General features: G+C 38.3%; 1 protein-coding gene across 4 annotated transcripts in view; it reads right to left on the bottom strand.

Annotated features, from left to right (window-relative positions):
* The window catches only part of FAM172A (family with sequence similarity 172 member A), a 414,546-nt gene extending 402,284 nt beyond the window's left edge, over nucleotides 1-12,262 (bottom strand). For all 4 annotated transcript variants that reach the window (XM_045847842.1, XM_045847845.1, XM_045847843.1 and 1 more), the window contains exon 1: nucleotides 12,118-12,262. The gene's annotated coding sequence lies outside the window, so the exon portion shown is untranslated. The remainder of the gene's footprint in view (nucleotides 1-12,117) is intronic.
* Between the last annotated feature and the right edge of the window lie 5,903 nt (nucleotides 12,263-18,165).

Here is an 18,165-nt window from a genome sequence, read left to right as displayed (position 1 = left end):
CTAAACCAGAACCCCCCACCCAAGCCGTTCCAAAATTCCTGCATCTAAAAGGGTGTGTAAGACAATAAATGTCTTTATTTTTCAGCTGCTAAATTTTGGGATAATTTGTTACACAACAATAGACAATATCTGCAGTGAACTAGGGGGCATCATTTAAGCTCCCAGATTCATTCATTCTCATCATCACTGAACTGCTTACTGATTTTCCAGTTCAGCGATAATTTATTTTTTATGTAAGTCCACTTCCTTTGGACTTACCAAATCAAGAATGTTTTCTTTTCCTGCCTTTGAATTTAAAAAATAGTGGAAAATTAGCTTACATAACTCAGTATTTTCAGTATAAGAACTGATCTTGCTGAAATTCTTTATTCATTGAGAGAAAGAGACATTATTTTTAATTAAAAGTTAAAAACACCAACACTTTGTTTGAATAAAAATTATTATATATTTTTATTGAGAATATTCATAAGAATTAAGCTTGCTTTATATTTTTAATGTATTGATTTTAAATATTTTATTTATTTATTTTTAAAATTATTTTATTGTTGTTCAATTATAGTTGTCTGCATTTACCCCCCACCCCTGCCAAACCCACTCCCCTCCCCTGCTTCCACCCACCCCTTGGTTTTGTCCATGTGTCCTTTATAGTTGTTCCTGAAAAGAAAGAGTAAAGAAAGAGAGAAACAAAGAGACACAGAGAGAGAAGAGAAGAGAAGAGAAGAGAAGAGAAGAGAAGAGAAATGAAACATGGATCTGTTGCTCCAGTCATTCATGCATTCATCAGCTGATTCTTGTATGTGCCTGACCAGAGGTAGAACCGAGACCCTGGGGCACTGGGACAACACTCCAACCAGGCAGGGCCTTAAACAGTTTGTTTTTAATGATAACAATGAAATGTCTACTTTCTTAAAAGTAGTTATAGTAATTCTAATGCAGATAAAATTTTCACCATCATAATCACTCATACTTTCAAAATAATAAAATATTATTTATAAACAATGTTCTAATCACAATTACCTATCAAATACATTAGCGTAAACTAAATTATAACATTAGTCACCTAGAAAATGGTAAAAAAAGACCTTCAAAATCAGGATATAGATTAAAAATGCTTTGATGCTAGAACAAAGAGGTACAAAATGGTCTCCAATGAAATCAACTTTGCTGAATCCTTACAACCAAATCTGGAGTCATCCTGTTTAAAACTCAGGCAAGAATAAACCTACAGAAAAGATCCTACCACTACCTTGACAGCTTAAGGGAGGTCACTGGAGCACAAGATTTTAAAAAATCTAATTTACAACACAGGCACAGAAGACTTGTAGAGTGAGTCTACAATGCCATCCCCCAATCACTGTAGGTATCTAGGAAAATAAAAGTAAAAGGACGCAGTACAGCCACAGAAAGGCAAAAATAAACAGTATCCATGTTCAAGCTTCTGTAAGGCAAGAATCAAAACTTCAAATGTCCACAGAGACCAGAAAATTAACAGAGTAAATGCAAGCAGTGAGGCCCTCTAAAGTCAAGCTTACCCTGGATGAGTGCAAAGACCGAAACAAACTGGAAAACCTATGTCTTACTTCAGGGGAACTGCCATTTGCCTCACTGTTGCAACATGAAATGAAGGTCCAGTGTGCTGGAAGTTCATATTTTTCAGGAAGAACCAAAAACCTAGATTTTTACATAAATTAGCTGGAAACTAATTTTAAAACATTAAAGATTGTCGGTTTCACCTGGAGGCCTCCAATTTGCTAACTACGCTTTATGCAGAACTATAGGGGGCATAATTATCTAGTATTCTCCCATAAAGTTCAGCAACATCCAGGGCAAAAACAAATATACTAGTAATAATAAAAATAAGACTGCAGTGATCCCAGAATAATAATAATAATTCCCCAGAAAGTGGAATCAGGTCAAAAGTACTTTACGAAACCGAGCCTACATGATTACTCCCATTTTTGGAATAGTCAAACCTTGTCTCTCCTATAATGGCACAGGTAACTGACACTTCTTTAACCTGGTTGGCATTTTTAAATATAATAAAATTTTAAACTATATTAATATTTCCCTCTGCTCTCAGGTATTTACCATCTATGTATATACCCATGTGCCTGAAACTTCATCATTTACAACTGATGATATATCTCCCTATGCCATATCTACATTTGATAACATGGTTCCTGACATATCATTACTATCTATGACTAATTCTAACGTCAATGCTTATAATTACATTCCTTGCAAACACATAATTCCAAGTCTTATTTTTGTTTCATTTTTCTCTATTCCAAGTTTTTTGACATCTTACTAGTAAATTTCTAAAATGTTATACCATTTCTATATCCACAAGTAAAAACTTACTGCTTGTAATTCATATATTATACTTAGTTTCTCTAAACTTGAAAGGTCCTGTATTCCCTCCTAGATTTTTCACTGTTATTTACTGAAAAAAAAAAAAAAGCTTCCATCTTGCCAAGAAATAACAGGAACTCACACAAAATATACATGGACACCTATCTATTAATTTTATTTGAGTTCTAGTAAAATCTGCTTTGATTTTATATCTAAATGGAACCTCTCTATTCATTCTCAAAGTCCTAGGAATACCTAACTAGCAGGTTAAGTTCCTAATAAACCCAGGCTACATCCATCTTTTAATGTTTTAAAGGACCCTTTTTTTTTTAAATTCCCCAAGAGTTTTTTTTCTTTGTAAAAAAAAAAAACCACCATTCTGCATAAGGCATACAAAAATGCAATATTAAAAAGTGGCTGTCCTCAGCATAATAACCAATAGCAGCTTATAAAACAGAAGCTATTCAGGTGAGACTTCAGTTACCTACTTCCCACCCTTTATCCAAAGACAGTTCTAGAAAAATAATCTTTAAAGGAAATCTCTAATAAATCTTGTAAGAAGGTAAAATTTCTCAATTGAACTACTTTCAAAACGTAGAGAAAAAATTAGATTGGATCTTTTTAAAGCATTGTACAATGCATTATTTTCCTATCATCTTTCATTATATTTTCCTTCTTCCTTTCTTCTAACTTTCATGAACTTTCTTTTTTTCTCACTTTAGATGGCATATATATAAAATTCTTCATTAATGTCTTCTTTCTGATCAATTTCTTCTTTCAAGTTGTTGAACAATTTCTGATGATTCACTTTAAAATGGGTATATGGGAAACTAAATTCATCAAACTCTAAACATTCCTCTATTAAAGCACAAGCAATCCAATCACTGATTAACTGATTTATTAGTCTGCTCAGGCTGTCACAACAAGATACCAGAGACGAACTGGTTTAAACATCAGAAATTTATTTTCTCACAGTTCTGGAGGCCATAAATCCCAGAGCAAGGCCTGGCAGGGTTGGTTTTTGGTGAGAAGTCTCTTTCTGGCTCATACACAGCCACCTCATCCTATGTCCTCAATGGGTGGGGAGAACAATCCAGGGAGATTTCTGACAACTCTACTTATAAGAACACATATTATTACATCAGGGTTCCACCCTATGACTTCATTTAAGCATAATTATTTTTTTCTTGGGGATTAGGGCTTCAACATATGAACTGGGAAGGGGGGGGGGGGGGGGGAACGACACAACTCAGTCCATATCAATTAGGAAGGAAAGTATTAGAGGATTTTATTATGTTCAGGGACATTTGTGTTATAATATTCTTAATACTTTCCCAAATATTCTCTAATCTTAGAAGATAGGTTACTTCAACATCATCAGTTCATTTGGTCCTGCTTTCAAGTTCTAAGGCCATCTTTGTTCCTAATCAGAGAAAGGGAGGAACAGAGAAAGGAGATGTGAAAGTTTTTGGACAAATACAGAGTTAGACGGCACAGTCCATACAAAAGACTAGTCCCACTTCAAACACCAACTGCAAGTGCTGAGAATCCCAAAGTCCCCTCAGAGTCACTAACCCCCTAGAATTATTAGTAGATAATAAATTATTATTATTACTGTTATTATTAAAGTCCCAAAGAACTCACTAAAAACTGTTATATTCACGGTTATGGTTTATTACAGGGAAAGGATACAGATTTACATGGAAGAAGAGAAGTAGATAGGACAGAGTTCAGGAAAGAACGAAACACGCAGCTCCTGATGTCCTCTCCCAATGGACTAACTCACAGACATGTTAGTCTGCCAGTATCCGCATCTTCCAATATGCATGAAGTGTTGCCAAGCAAAAGCTAACAGGAGACACGGTGTTCAGAGTTTTGTTAGGGCTCCAGTGGGGGTGATTGGCTACATGGTCAATCTCAGTTCCCAGGTCAGCTGATACCACGGACGCAAAGCCCTGACCCTAAATCATATAGTTAGTCTTTCTGTATAGGGAACCATTCCTCATGGCGTGGGAATGTAGCCCAGCTCCCACTCGGAAAAGCTGGTGGGAAGTGAGGTCCCGCACACAGGAGCCATGCCCACAGATAGGTTCTCCGGAGGAGAATCAGGCCTGCATTGTACCTAGGCTGCTATGAGACTTGCTTTTGCTAAAACTCCCTCACCCTGGATTGAGGCAGCAAATATTTACTGCATATCTTTAAAGTAACTTCCTAAAATATGTGCTAAACCTCCCAAGTATGGAGTGTAACCAGTTCAATCACTTTTCCCCTTGATCTGTAACATCCTTCTCTTTGAAGTAATTAGTGACATTCTTTCCTTTGTTATCTGTAAAAGGCAATCACCTGCAGCACAGTAAATGAGGACCATCCTCAATGTAATGTACCCAGAAAAGCAGTAAAAGCCTGTCTAGGCAGTGGTCAGGGCCCTCTCTCTCTCTCTGAGAGAGTGGCCATGCCATCCGTTTTTCTCCACAGGACTTCTGTAGTCCATGTGAATTTGTCCCCCTCGGCCAAAACACACGGCTCCTGCTGGGCAGGGTCCACATCATTTCTGGGGTAGGCAGTCCTAAGACTACATTCCCCATCCTAAGACTACAGGGGAATGGCTAGTCCCCACCCTAAATAAATTACATTATTCTACAATGTGGCCCAGAGCCCCCAGGCAAATAAAGATGCTAGAGATTACCATCCACAGAAGCCGAGGACAAGGCCAGACTTCTTTATGAACTAGGTTAAATTCTTTACACAGCAGACAAGAGAAACCATTCAGTATTTCCCATTGCCTAGGGAGGCCAAGTCTGAGCTCCAGAGCAAACTTCACAAGCCTTCTCTCCTCACATCTTATGCCCCCGCCAATAACTTGGCTTCTATCTCTTCCTCCAACTCCATTTTTAGCTACAATCAAACTTTCTGCTCTGGTAACTGCAAATTCCTTTTTGTCTTTACAAACATCAGACTGCTGATAACTATTTCTTTTGTCTAAAATGCTTTTCCATTTCACATTTAACTGACTGATTCTTAAGTTCTCAATTTAGGCATCATTTTCTCAAGGAAGCCTTTATATAACCCCAGGCAAGGCACTGTGGCTCTCTTACAGAATCCTATACATAATTTTATCATAATACAAAATATTTTGCTGAAGTCTTACCTTTATAGCAGGCATGCCAACCAGCACGTAAGATCCTCAAATGTGGGGTCCAAAATGCCTTATGACTAGGTATCCACCTTTTACTGATTCTAATAACTGCAACCCTAGGGCCCTGTTTTTCTTCCGTCATATTTCAAGTAATTCACCATATTATTGGACCATAAGACATATCTAGGTTTTAGAGGAAAATAGGAAAAAAAAACTTGAAGCAAAAAATGTGGTAAAATATTCAATAACATAAATAACATATTTCACCAATGTAAATGTAAACAGAACTCAACAGCAGCATTAACAACCATTATTCCTCCCAAAATGGGTGGGAGATGTGTCTTATAGTCCAAAAAATACACTACATCTTGGGCCTTTACCTGTTTATCCTCCCTTCTCCCCATCTCTTTTGGGACCAGAGTCCTATCCCTGTTCATCTAATCCCTAGTGACAGACCTCCTTTCTTTTCTACCTGGACTTCCTCAATGTTCTCGACTGATCCTTCCTACCCACTTCCTGGATATGACCATTTAAGATAAGTATTCCAACTACATTAGTTAATGGATCAAGATGTTTAATTAACTTCCAAACTTCTGGAGTTAGCACCAGAATCATTTATATGGTACAGATAAAAATGATGAATTGCCCCAAAGAATTGCCCAAATCAAAAGAGCATCTCACTCATCAATTAATCAAACTTCTCAAATTTTTTAAATGCCTCACCTTGAAATATAATCTTGGTCATAATTCTAGTTTGTTCCATGTCCTAAAAAATTACATAAAACTAAACTATGCTTTGTATATTAAAAAGGTATGACTCACACTCCTTCATTACCTTTGATATTAATTCTGAATTGTTTTTTAAACAGAGGTGGTATGTCTGTTGAACTAAATATAGTATCTTTCCAGTTATTCAGATCACATATGATGGCACTATGATTAGCAGCAGATAGGAACACTACCCGCATCCCACAGCCCTCAGTAGTTACTATTGATACAAATTGTGATCATTCAATAATAAGCTATCAAATAAGGACCTTACAAGAGCTCAATCCACAATCTTAGTCTTACTAATACCTTTCTAACATCAGAGCAAATCAACCTCAAGTACATTACCAACATCTAGACTATACTTAAAATAAACACCCAATGTGCTATAAAGAAATGATAACAGCCCAGACCAGTGTAGCTCAGGTGGCTGGGTGTCTTCCAGCAAGTTGAAGGGTCACCAATTTGATTTCCAGTCAGGCACATGCCTAGGTTGCGGGTCTGATCCCTGGCCAGTGCATGGCAGAGGCAACTCATTAAGGTTTCACTCTCACATTGATGTTCATCTATCTTCCCCTCCTTCTCCCTCCCATCCCCTCTCCCTAAAAATAAACATAATTTAAAAAGAAAAGAAATGGACACATACAATGACTGTTTTACTTCAATGATCTGTCATATTTTTCTCTAGAACAAAAATTATCTATATTATAGTATCTATACTAAAAAAATGAGCCCTGGCTGGCGTAGCTCAGTGGATTGAGCGCGGGCTGGGAACCAAAGTGTCGCAGGTTCGATTCCCAGTCAGGGTACATGCCTGGGTTGCAGGCCATGACCCCCAGCAACCGCACATTGATGTTTCTTTCTCTCTATTTCCCTCCCTTCCCTCTCTGAAAATAAATAAATACATTAAAAAAAAATGAACTGGTCTCATAAAACAAAACAATACAGTATTAAAGAAAGGAGCACAACACTGCTGTCTCTAACTTGTCTTTTTAACTTTTTAGCAGTAAAATTTTGAGTAAGTGAATCATCTGACACCTCATCTGTAGCAAATTAATCAATTTTAATTTGCTAAAGAGTGATAGGCAAAATTGTGGTACAATTTTTCCTTCACTAAATTAAAGCACAATAACCTACTTAGGAATAAACCTAACCAAGGAGGTAAAAGACCTATACTCAGAAAACTACACAACACTAAAGAAAGAAATTAAGGAAGACACAAATAAATGGAAGCATATACCATGTTCATGGATTGGAAAAATGAGTATCATCAAAATGTCCATACTACCCAAAGCAAATTATAGATTCAGTGAAATCCCTATTAAAATATCAATGACATATGTCACAGATATAGAACACTTCAAAAATTTATATGGAACCATAAACGATCCTGAATAACCACAGCAATTTTGAGAAAGCATAACAAAGTCGGAGGGATCACAATACTTGGTATCAAACTATATTACAAGGCCACTGTAATCAAGACAGTCTGGTAGTGGCATAAGAACAGACACATAGGTCAGTGGAACAGAATAGAGAGCCCAGAAATAAACCCACATCTCTATGGTCAATTACTATTTGACAAAGGGGGCAGAAACATAAAATGGAGTAAAAATAGCCTCTTCAACAAATGGTGTTGGGAGATCTGGACAGGCACATGCAAAACAATGAAACTCAACCACTAACTTGTAGCATACAAAAAAATAAACTCAAGATGGATAAAAGACTTAAATATAAGTCATGGCACCATAAAAGTCATGGGCAGGAAAATCTCAGGCATTCCACACGGCAATATTTTCACCAATATGTCCCCTAGAGCAAGGGACATAAAGAAAAGAATAACCAAGTGGGACTTCATCAAAATAAAAAGCTTCTGCATGGCTAAAGAAAACACCAGCAAAATGAAAAGAGAACCAACCATCTGGGAAAATATATTTGCCAATACCTTGGACAAGGGTTTGAGCTCCAAAATATATAAAGAACTCACACAACTCCACGCCAGGAAGACAAAAAATCCAATTAAAAAATGGGCAAAGGACCTGAACAGACACTCTCCAAGGAGTACATACAGAGAGTCCAGAGACATATGAAAGGATGTTCAGCATCACTAGTCACAGAGAGATGCAAATTAAAACCACAATGAGATACCACTTCACACTGGTGAGAATGATCATCATAAACAAATCAACATACAACAAGTACTGGGAGGTTGTGGAGAAAAGGGAACCCTAGTGCACTGTTGGTAGGATTGCAGACTGGTACAGCCACTGTGGAAAACAGTATGGAATTTCCTAAAAAAAAAAAAACAAAAACCCTAAAAATGGAACTGCCTTCTGACCTGGCAATTTCACTGCTGAGATTATACCCTAAGAATCCTGAAACACCAATTCAAAAGAACCTATGCACTGCAATGTTCATAGCAGCACAATTTACAATAGCAAAGTGCTGGAAGCAGCCTAAGCAGCCCTCAGTAAATGAGTGGATCAAAAAACTGTGGTACATTTACAAGATAGAATTCTACGCAGGAGAAAGAAGGAACTCCTACCCTTCATGATATCATGGATGAAATAGAGAACATTATGCTAAACAAAAGAAAACAGGTGGTGAAAGACAAATACCATATGATCTCATCAATAAGTGGATTGTAATCAACAAAACAAGCAAGCAAAATATAACTGGAGACATTGAAATAAAGAACAAACTGACAGTAACCGAAGAGGAGATGGGAGGGGATAATGGGGCAAAGGGGAAGTGACATCAGGAAGCATGTATAAAGGACCCATGGACAAAGCCGAAGGTGGGTAGGATTAAGGGTGGGAGATGGGGGTTGGTGGCAAAGGGGAGAATGGTTGGTTGGGGGAGAGTGGAGACATCTGTACTTGAACAACAATAAAAATAAAATAATTTAAAAATTTAAAAAAATTAAAGTACAATGAACTGATTTAAATGACCTTTACAACTGAAATAGTTAAGAGAAACCCGAGAATTTTTAATAGACTATGATAATATACAAAACATTCAATAATTTAAAAAAAGATGTGTCACCTTTAAACAATGTGCTATTAGCCATTCTGGATTAAATAAACAGTGTGGTGATTGCTGGGGGTGGTGGGGCAGGGGAGTACAAGGGGACTAAATAGTAATGGAAAAAAACAAAGAATAAATTTTTAAAAATCCCTTTCCATCTTAAATAATCTACAATATTTTTCACATTGCTGAACAATGTTAAATTACCAATTACTCATTGAATTAATTAAATCTCATGACTGTATGGATAGAAATTATGTGATATGTGGTCTGAAAAACTTATAGTAGGCTATATAGAGACTGCACACCTTCCAAACACTAACTGTTGAACTCGATGAACTGACATACATTACTTGACGTACAGTAGGTCCTACTGAATTAGCCAAGGCCAAGTGACTAACTTCAGAACCACATGCTGAGAAGCAGCTGGTGTTTTGCACTCTCTCACCCCATCCCTCATTCCATCCCAATCTGTGGAACTATATTCCTTTGTCATTTTGTTTCTGGGTCCCTGCAACTCTGCTGTCAGTTCTGGTGGTGCTCACCATCCATTACTATTGCTAATCTTTACCACTCTCCATGTAGCCACATCCAAATGCTATACTGCTATTCAACATTTCTTTTTCTGTTTCTTGATTAGTTTTTTTTTTAAGATTTTATTTATTTATTTTTAGACAGAGGGGAAGAGAGGGAGGGAGAGAAACATCAATGTGTGGTTGCCTCTTGCACACCCCTCACTGGGACCTTGCCTGGCCAGCAACCCAGGCATGTGCCCTGACTGGGAATCAAACCAGCAACCTCTTGGTTCACAGGCTAGCACTCAATCCACTGAGCCACACCAGCCAAGGCTCTTGATTAGTTTTATCCCTTCTGTTTCCTGGTCTTCTCAGGTACCAGACAAAAGAGATCTACTTCACAGGCACAGTCAGCCAATACATACTTTCCTTTCCTTGCAATTAAAAAGAAAAAAATTAATATCAAAGCATGTCATGATGATCTTTGGCTTTTCTGAACTGTTTTCATCACAATCTGATGCTCAAATTTACATTCATTGTTACAAAAGATGCTATCATTTCTTTTATTTCTAAGTTCTGGAGTTACTGCAGATACTTGGTCTAGAGATTGAAGTTTTTACGAGTATAGTATTTTAGGATTAAAAAAGGAGCAGAATACACAGTGGCTGCCTTCTTTAACCCTTAAAAGACTCACCCCCAATAAATCTCCAAGAATTCCTTTTAAAATCAGATCTTAAAACAAATGCATAGTACTCCAAAGATATACATATGCCCCCAAAGCATATGAAATGATGCTTAACATAACTGAACATTAGAAAAATGCAAATCTAAACCACAGGAGCCACTACTTCACACCCACTCCCAGACATACTCTTGCCTTAGAGCTTAAAACACCTGTCCCCCCTCATTCATTTCATTCAGATCTCTACTGAAAAAAAAAAATGTCCCCTTATCACAGAGGCTGAGCTTGAGCACCCTATCTAAAATAGCATCCTCCATCATCTCTCTCCCCATAGCAAGCTTTATTTTTCTTCATTGCTTTTATCATTCACACACACACACACACACACACACACCCGTTTTCTTTCTTCATCCATTACATTGTAAACTGCAGGAGCACAAGAAGGACTTTACTGGACACAATTGTATTCCCAGCACCTAGAAAACTACCTGGCACATTGAAGGTAGCCAATAAATATTTGTTAAATTAATAGAAAGATATTCACAGCTTCACATATTTCCCTTGTGGCCTTGGTACCATCTACCAGCCTCATAGCAGCCACTGCCTTAAAGCCCTCCGGAGAATCCCTGTTTAGGCTTCACTGGTGACACAGAAGGAACACCTAGTTTAAAAGTCAGAAAGAAGCCTGGTATCAGCAGTGACAGTAAGACCTTAATTAAGCACTTCAAACAGCTGTCTCTAACTCACTTTCTAAATACACTAAATGAATACAGTATATCTGTCCCTCACAATGCTGGATAAAGAACAAGGAAAAAGAACTTCTAATACTGCTTTAAGACAAAAAGATACTATGTATTGCATAACAAACATCACATTGCACATATTTTATAAACGTTACAAGGAACTTGGTGGTCTAAGAACCACAGTATTTTCTCTTTACAACTTTTCACAGGACTTGGGAAAATGGACAAATGCAAGAAAGTTGGCTGTCAACATACACAGCGAAAAATTAAGGAACTGATTACTTGGCCCAACAGATACACATTGTGGAGCACTAGAAGAATATGTTAAATCTCTGGAAGAAGGCAAGACTGCTTCCAAAATATACCTAACTTTGTATCCAAGTCAAAAGTATGCAACTAAGGATCCATCCCATCTAAATGCCCCACCAGTGTTCTTCCACTTTGCAACTTTTCAGAACATTTTATAGTTGTACTTTAGCCTTGTCTGCAATAAACGACATTTAATAAAGCTTTGGCTTTGACGATAATTTTTGTAGGAAAAAAACCTTTAACCAGAGAACCGCAATACCTGCCCTCCTGAGAAAGCAGAGGAGGGCCAATTACTTTAGGGTCTGTAGGGCTCCCAGAACCCCTAACGTCCAGGTGTAAGGAAAGTCCTTTAGTAACACACGTGTCCTGCCCCGCCACGGAAGTGGAAACGGCTGGTAGAAACTGCCCATCTGCGGAGTCCAGCACCTAGAATAGAGGTGTCCGCAGGAAACGCAGCGTCGCTCCGGGAAGCCTCTGGCCCTGGAGCCAGCAACCCCCACCCGAGACGGACCCAGCCAGCCCCCTACTCTGATCACAGCCAGGGCCTGCAGCGGGAGCTCACAACCCCGCAAACAGAGGTCCTACCTGAGCTCTGCCCCCAGCTACAAGGCTGTGGGGGAAGGCGGGAGGAGGCGTGGCCTTCCAGCTCGCCGAAGGAACTCCCTCGTGCGGTTGTTTTGACTTTCTCTCACGGGATCCGCGCCCCGAACAAGTTCGAGTTGCACTTCCGGGGTCCGCAAAGACTGAAACGTCATCGCGCATGCGACAGCGACAATCCGGAAATAGGCGGGGCATGGTCCTTGGCAAAGTTCCTGTGGTGCTAGGAGGGCTGGGTTAGAGGCCCAGGGGAGGTGCGAGCTGTCACGTAGATTACCTGCGGGCTTTGCTCCTCCTAGGGTCCGAGTACACCCCTTCCTGGGGCCGCCCTCTGTCTGGTTTTCCAATCGGAATTTAAATATCAGTTCCGGGAGTGTCAGTGCAGCTCACTGCCCACTCCATCCCCGAAGTTTATCTGTCTTTACCGGTCCATTCAACCCAAGAAAAGACAGGAGATGAGAAAGTCTTAGATTGAGAGAGAAGATAGAATCTCCCTCTCAATTAGGCTTAGGAAGTTAAGAATAGATTCCCTGAGCCTGTCCTTTTTCCTTTCCGCTGAATACAGGCATACCTCGGCAAAAAAAAAAACGAGTTCTGATTTTTCTATTGGTAGAGGATCTTCCCTTCAATTTGCTAAAAAAACATAACACCTGTGAAGCGTGGTACAGCAACGCACAGTAACATGGGATGTAACAACATAGATTGAAAATAGCTGTGGAAAGCTATAGTCACATTGTTATCAGGGATTTGTACTTAGCCTTTATGGCAAAAACCCCCGATAGTAAAAATTACCCATGAAATTGTCCTAAAAAAGTAATTGTCCACAGTATGGAATACATGATGTTATGTGTAAACTTTAGATCTTTAATTCTTGTGCACTATTGAATGTGAGATCTCTTAGCTAGTTAGAATGTTAGAATGCAAGGAGAGTTTGAGTGTAGATATCTGGGCATTTAAACAATCCTGGTAAATTCTAGGGGCAACTCTTAAGTCTTCATCTTGCTTAACCGTTCAGCAGCATTTGACACCGTTAAGCACATCCTTGTTCTAGAAATATATTATTTTAATTTGGCTTTTGGGAAATCACAGTGCTCTATTGGTTCTTCTTTGTTGGATTCTTTCTGATTTCTAAATGTTAGTGTGCCCCAGATGTCTTCCCTTGGTTATCCAACATCATTCCCCAGGACATATCATCTGTTCCCTCACTGTCTCTTTTATGGCATCACTATGCTGATGGCCTTTAAATACCGATATCCAGCCCTGAATTCTTTAATTTCTATACCTTATTTCCTATTCAACATATCCACTAGGATATTAACATGCATTTAAAACTCCAAATTTTCTACCTCCAAAACCTGTTCTGTTACATGTCTTTCCATTTCAGTAAATGGCATATTGATCCTTATAATTGTTCAGATCATCCTTTGAATTCTCTTTTTCTTACATTTCATATTCAATCTCTCAGAAAAATATGTTGGCTCTCTATTCAAAAGGTAGTCCTCACTAAAAGCTATAGCTTCCTATTACTTGTTCTACTTATTCTTGCCTTGCTACAGTCTAGTCTACTGGCAGCTATAGCAATCCTTTTAAAATGCAAATCAGAGCCCTGGCTGGTGTAGCTCAGTGAATTGAAGCAAAAAGTCACAGGTTTGATTCCCAGTCAGGGCACATGCCTGGGTTGCAGGCCAGGTCCTTAGTGGAGGCCAGATGAGAGGCAACCACACATTGATGTTTCTCTCCCTCTCTCCCTCCCCTCCCTTCTCTCCAAAAATAAGTATATAAAAATATTTTAAAAAATAAAATGCAAATCAGAATTTGTTAGTTTCCTCTTAAAAACCTTTAAGAGCTTCCCTACACAAATAGAATAGGGTACTGTTAGCAAAAGTCCGTAACATTCTGCATGATATAGCCCCTGTCCACCCCATGCCTCCACCAAAGAAAAGGGTGACAAGAGATTTTGGTAGGGATGGGGAGCAGGGAAAACTTGTCCAATAACCTTGGATTTGGGGGAACAGGAGTCCTAAAGGTGATTGCCAGATCACTCACATGGAAATATTTAAAGGCAAGACACTGACTAAGGGTGCCTATGATAGAATAGAAAGATAAGAACTGTCAAATTTTCCAAACACATAGTAGACACGTTGGCACATGACTGTATGTATTAGTTTCCTAGGGCTGCCATAGGAACTAGAGTGAATCCTCAATTGACATCATTGATAAGATCTTGGAAACTGTTACTTCAAGCAAAGCAAGAAATAATAAAACCCATTTTAACATAGGCTAATTGATATAAATAAGAGAAATTCCTATAGCATACTTCTGGTCGCAAAAACATCAGCAAACTTCCAAATAAAGAACCAAATGCTTCCACTATTTAACATTGTAATAAATGTGAGTGGGCAATACATACATTTAAGAGAGATTAATACAAACAAGTGAAATAATTATTTTCACACTTGCTCAGTGTGATGGGTAGCTAGAGTTTATCCTGGTCTCTCAGAGAACAAGGCAGAAACCAACCCTAGGCAGGAGAGCATTCCATTGCAGAGCTCACTCACACACCCTCACATCCACCCTCACTCATACTGGGACAAGTTAGACATGCTAGTTAACCTACTGTATATATCTGTGGAACATGGGAGGAAGCCAGAGTACCCAGAGAAAACCAGTGAAGGCATGGGGAAGATGAGTAAACTCCACATAGGAATGTGGCCCCAGGCAGGAATCAATTTTTTTCCCTCTCACCAATGTTATAATGAAATGATGTTGAATAAAATGATGTTATTCAAAGGACCTGCTATATCACAAGCAAGGTAGCTAAAACATCAAATTTATTGTCTCTCAATTCTAGAGGTTAGAAGTCCAAAATCAAGGTGTAAGCAGGGTTGGTTTTTCCTGAGGGCTCTAAGAGAAAACTTGTTCCATGTCTCTGTCCTAACTCGTGGTGGTTGGATGGCAATCTTTCATCCCTTTTGGCCTGTACATGCATCACCTGAATTTCTGCTTTCATCTTCAGATGGCATTCTCTCGATGTGCTGTCTCTGTGTCCAAATTTCCCCTTTTTATAGGGATACCAGGCATACTGGTTTGTGGCCCACCCTGATGGCCTAATTTTAACTTGATTACTTCTTTAATGTTTTAATTTCCATAATAAGATTACATTCTGGGGTACTGGGATTAGGACTTCAATATATCTTGGGTGGGGGGAGCACAGTTCAATCCATAACACTAGGGTAGAAATTGTTTTCAAAAAGGAGAGAACAATTCCAGTAGAAAGAAAGGAAGGAAGCATGTCAACCAGCAGAACAAGGTTGTTTAGGCCACCAGAAAAATGTGTCACATGGGATTTTTGCAATGCTGGCTGGAGCATTCATCTGATGTATCAGGGAATGGTAATGTTGAAGTTCCTGGATTTGGATGAATCTCCAAAAATGTACAAAAAGGACAGAAAATACCAGCATTTGGACATTTGCTACAGAAGGAATAACAACCTCAATTTACAAAAGCCTTTTCTTTGCACTCCTAAGCTACCCTGAAGGACCTCAATGAAAAACTAGTGTGGGACACAGAGAAGTAAAAGGTGAAGGAACTAAGACAAAATAGATCATACCCTCTTCTTTCAAACCATATTTGTGAGTCAGTCAAGTTAATGCTGGGAAAGAGGATATTTTAAAGTGACTTAAAGGTTTCCGGTCCAACATGGAAAGAGTTCAGAACTTGAAAACTGGTCAGTCCCATCCTCACAAGAAAAAAGGTGAACAAAAAGTCAACAACTCTCCTTAGATTTGTTAGAGAATTGTCACAAAGCAGACAGCCCCCTCCGCCCCGCAAACTGTACAGACAGACAGGTGGATAAAGAGAAGCACAGCTTACTGGGAACAGAAGCCAGCAGTGGAAGCCAGTAGGGTAGGAACACTTCAAAACTGTAATTAATGGATTGTTGGAGGCTCTGTGTGGACTACCTTGAGAGTTTAAAACTCCAAGTGGCCCCAACCATGTGTGTGGGAGGGGGTACCCACACTTTTGTGAGTTTTATCTCCAGGAGCCCTGCCAGGTTCTTTCAAAAACATAGGAGAAAAAAATCTTCTGACAGTGGGAGAGGAAAAGGAACCTTTATGAAATATGCCCAGAGCTCTCTGTTTTCCTTACCAAAGCCTGCCTTTGAGGGAAAGTACTTTACCAGAGCCTACCCAACTGGGCATTTAGCATCCTAGAGGAATGGAAATACACAACACCAGCCTCTTCTAGCCCTCAAAGTGGAGTTAAAGTGGAAAACATGCAGGAACAGAAGAGTACTGGAAATAGAGAGATGAAAATGCTAAGAATCAAAAGGAAATGTTAGAAATAAAAAAAACACTCTAGCAGAAAAGAAAAGGATAAGTGACTGAATACAACCAAGGAAAAAATATAACTTGAGGTTATGTCAAGGGAAACTTAGAAAAAAAGAATCAAGATGACAAAATAGACTATCCAAGAACCATGGGAAAATGACAAAAGGTGTCACATATGCTTAATGGAAATACCAGAAGGAGAAGAGAGAAAGGCACAGAGGAACAATTTGAAGTAATTACAACTCAGAATTTTTCAAAATTAATGACCCACAAACCCACAGATTCAGAATTTCAAACACAATAAATACTAAAACAAATAAGCAAACAAAAAACCAAAAACGAACCAAGCCTGGGCATATATATTTAAAGAGCAGAAAGTCAAGAAAAGAAAATTTTGAAAGAAGCCAGAGGTAAAACAAACAAAAAACAGCCTTGCCTACAAACAATAAGAATTACATTGGACTTTTCATGAGACAAATACAAGAGAGTAGAAGGAAATATTTAAAGTGTTGCGGAGGGATGGGGAGGAATGCCTAGCAGGCTGTAACAGTGAAATTATCCTTCAAAAGTAGAGAAGAAATAAAGACTTTCAGACAAATAAAAATTGGGAGAAATTGTCACCAGTAGACTTGCCTTTCAAGAATTGTTAGAAGTTTTCTAAAGAGATAGAAATCATGCAAGCTAGAAATTTGGATCTAAATAAATTTAGGAAGAGTTTTAGAGGAGGAATAAATTAAGGTAAAATAAAATATTTTATTTTCCTTATTCTCAATGGATCTAACAGATAACACTGTTTAAAATAATATCAACATTGTTTTCTGGATGATAGCTTATGAATAAGTAAAATGAATGATAGCAATGTTATAAGAGACAGGAGGGAAGAATTGGAAATAGTCTGTAATTTCAATACCTATGAAATGGCATGACATTTGAAAGTAGATTTAAATAAGTTGTAAACATACTTTGCAAACTCTAGGACAAACACCTTAAGATGTTTTTTAAAAGTCTAATTAAAATGCTAAAAGAGGAGAGAAATTAGAATCATAAAATATTCAATTAAAATCAAAGGAAGCAGGAATAATTGGAAGGAAAACACAGCAAGAACAAGGGCAATGGATATTTAAAGTAATTTAGGTTATATTGGACTTTTAAATAAGTAAAAATGAGATGTTCTAAAATATCCTACTGCAACCAGAAAAGCCAAAATGCATGTATGTCATATAAAACAGGGAGAGAGAGATCTGACAAAGCAGCTTCAGATTATAGTTACTTGGAGAAAAATTAGGTTATCTTCTTGTTACCCACCCCCCACCAAGTGCTACATATTTAAAATATGAGTTACATCCAGATATCTATAAGATAGAGAAACTTTCATGTTTAGTACATTAGGTTGAATAATTATATAAATATCACATTTTCAGGGTTGTAATGGTACGTCCTCATTGAAATGTTAGGACTGTGTAATTCTTCAATACATTCTTGGTACCTTTCCTCTCCTAGTCACATTCCCTTCCAGTTTATATCTCAAACCCAAGCTTCTCTATTCCTGGTTCTCCACAATTACTCCTGTAAGCCCAAACTTGACTCTTACCCTTCTTTTTTCTAATCCTCTCATACACTGATGTCTCTGTTGTGTGCAATCTGATTATTTCCAAATATCTCCAGAAACATACTCTACCTTCCAGTCTTCACTGAAACTTGATAT

The sequence above is a fragment of the Phyllostomus hastatus genome, unplaced genomic scaffold (assembly GCF_019186645.2).
Source record: "Phyllostomus hastatus isolate PE091 unplaced genomic scaffold, TTU_PhHast_1.1 phas_contig_58, whole genome shotgun sequence".
NCBI classification, from domain to species: Eukaryota; Metazoa; Chordata; class Mammalia; order Chiroptera; family Phyllostomidae; genus Phyllostomus; species Phyllostomus hastatus.
The sequence above is the reverse complement of the archived record's forward strand: the minus strand, read 5'-3'. Positions and strand labels throughout refer to the sequence as shown.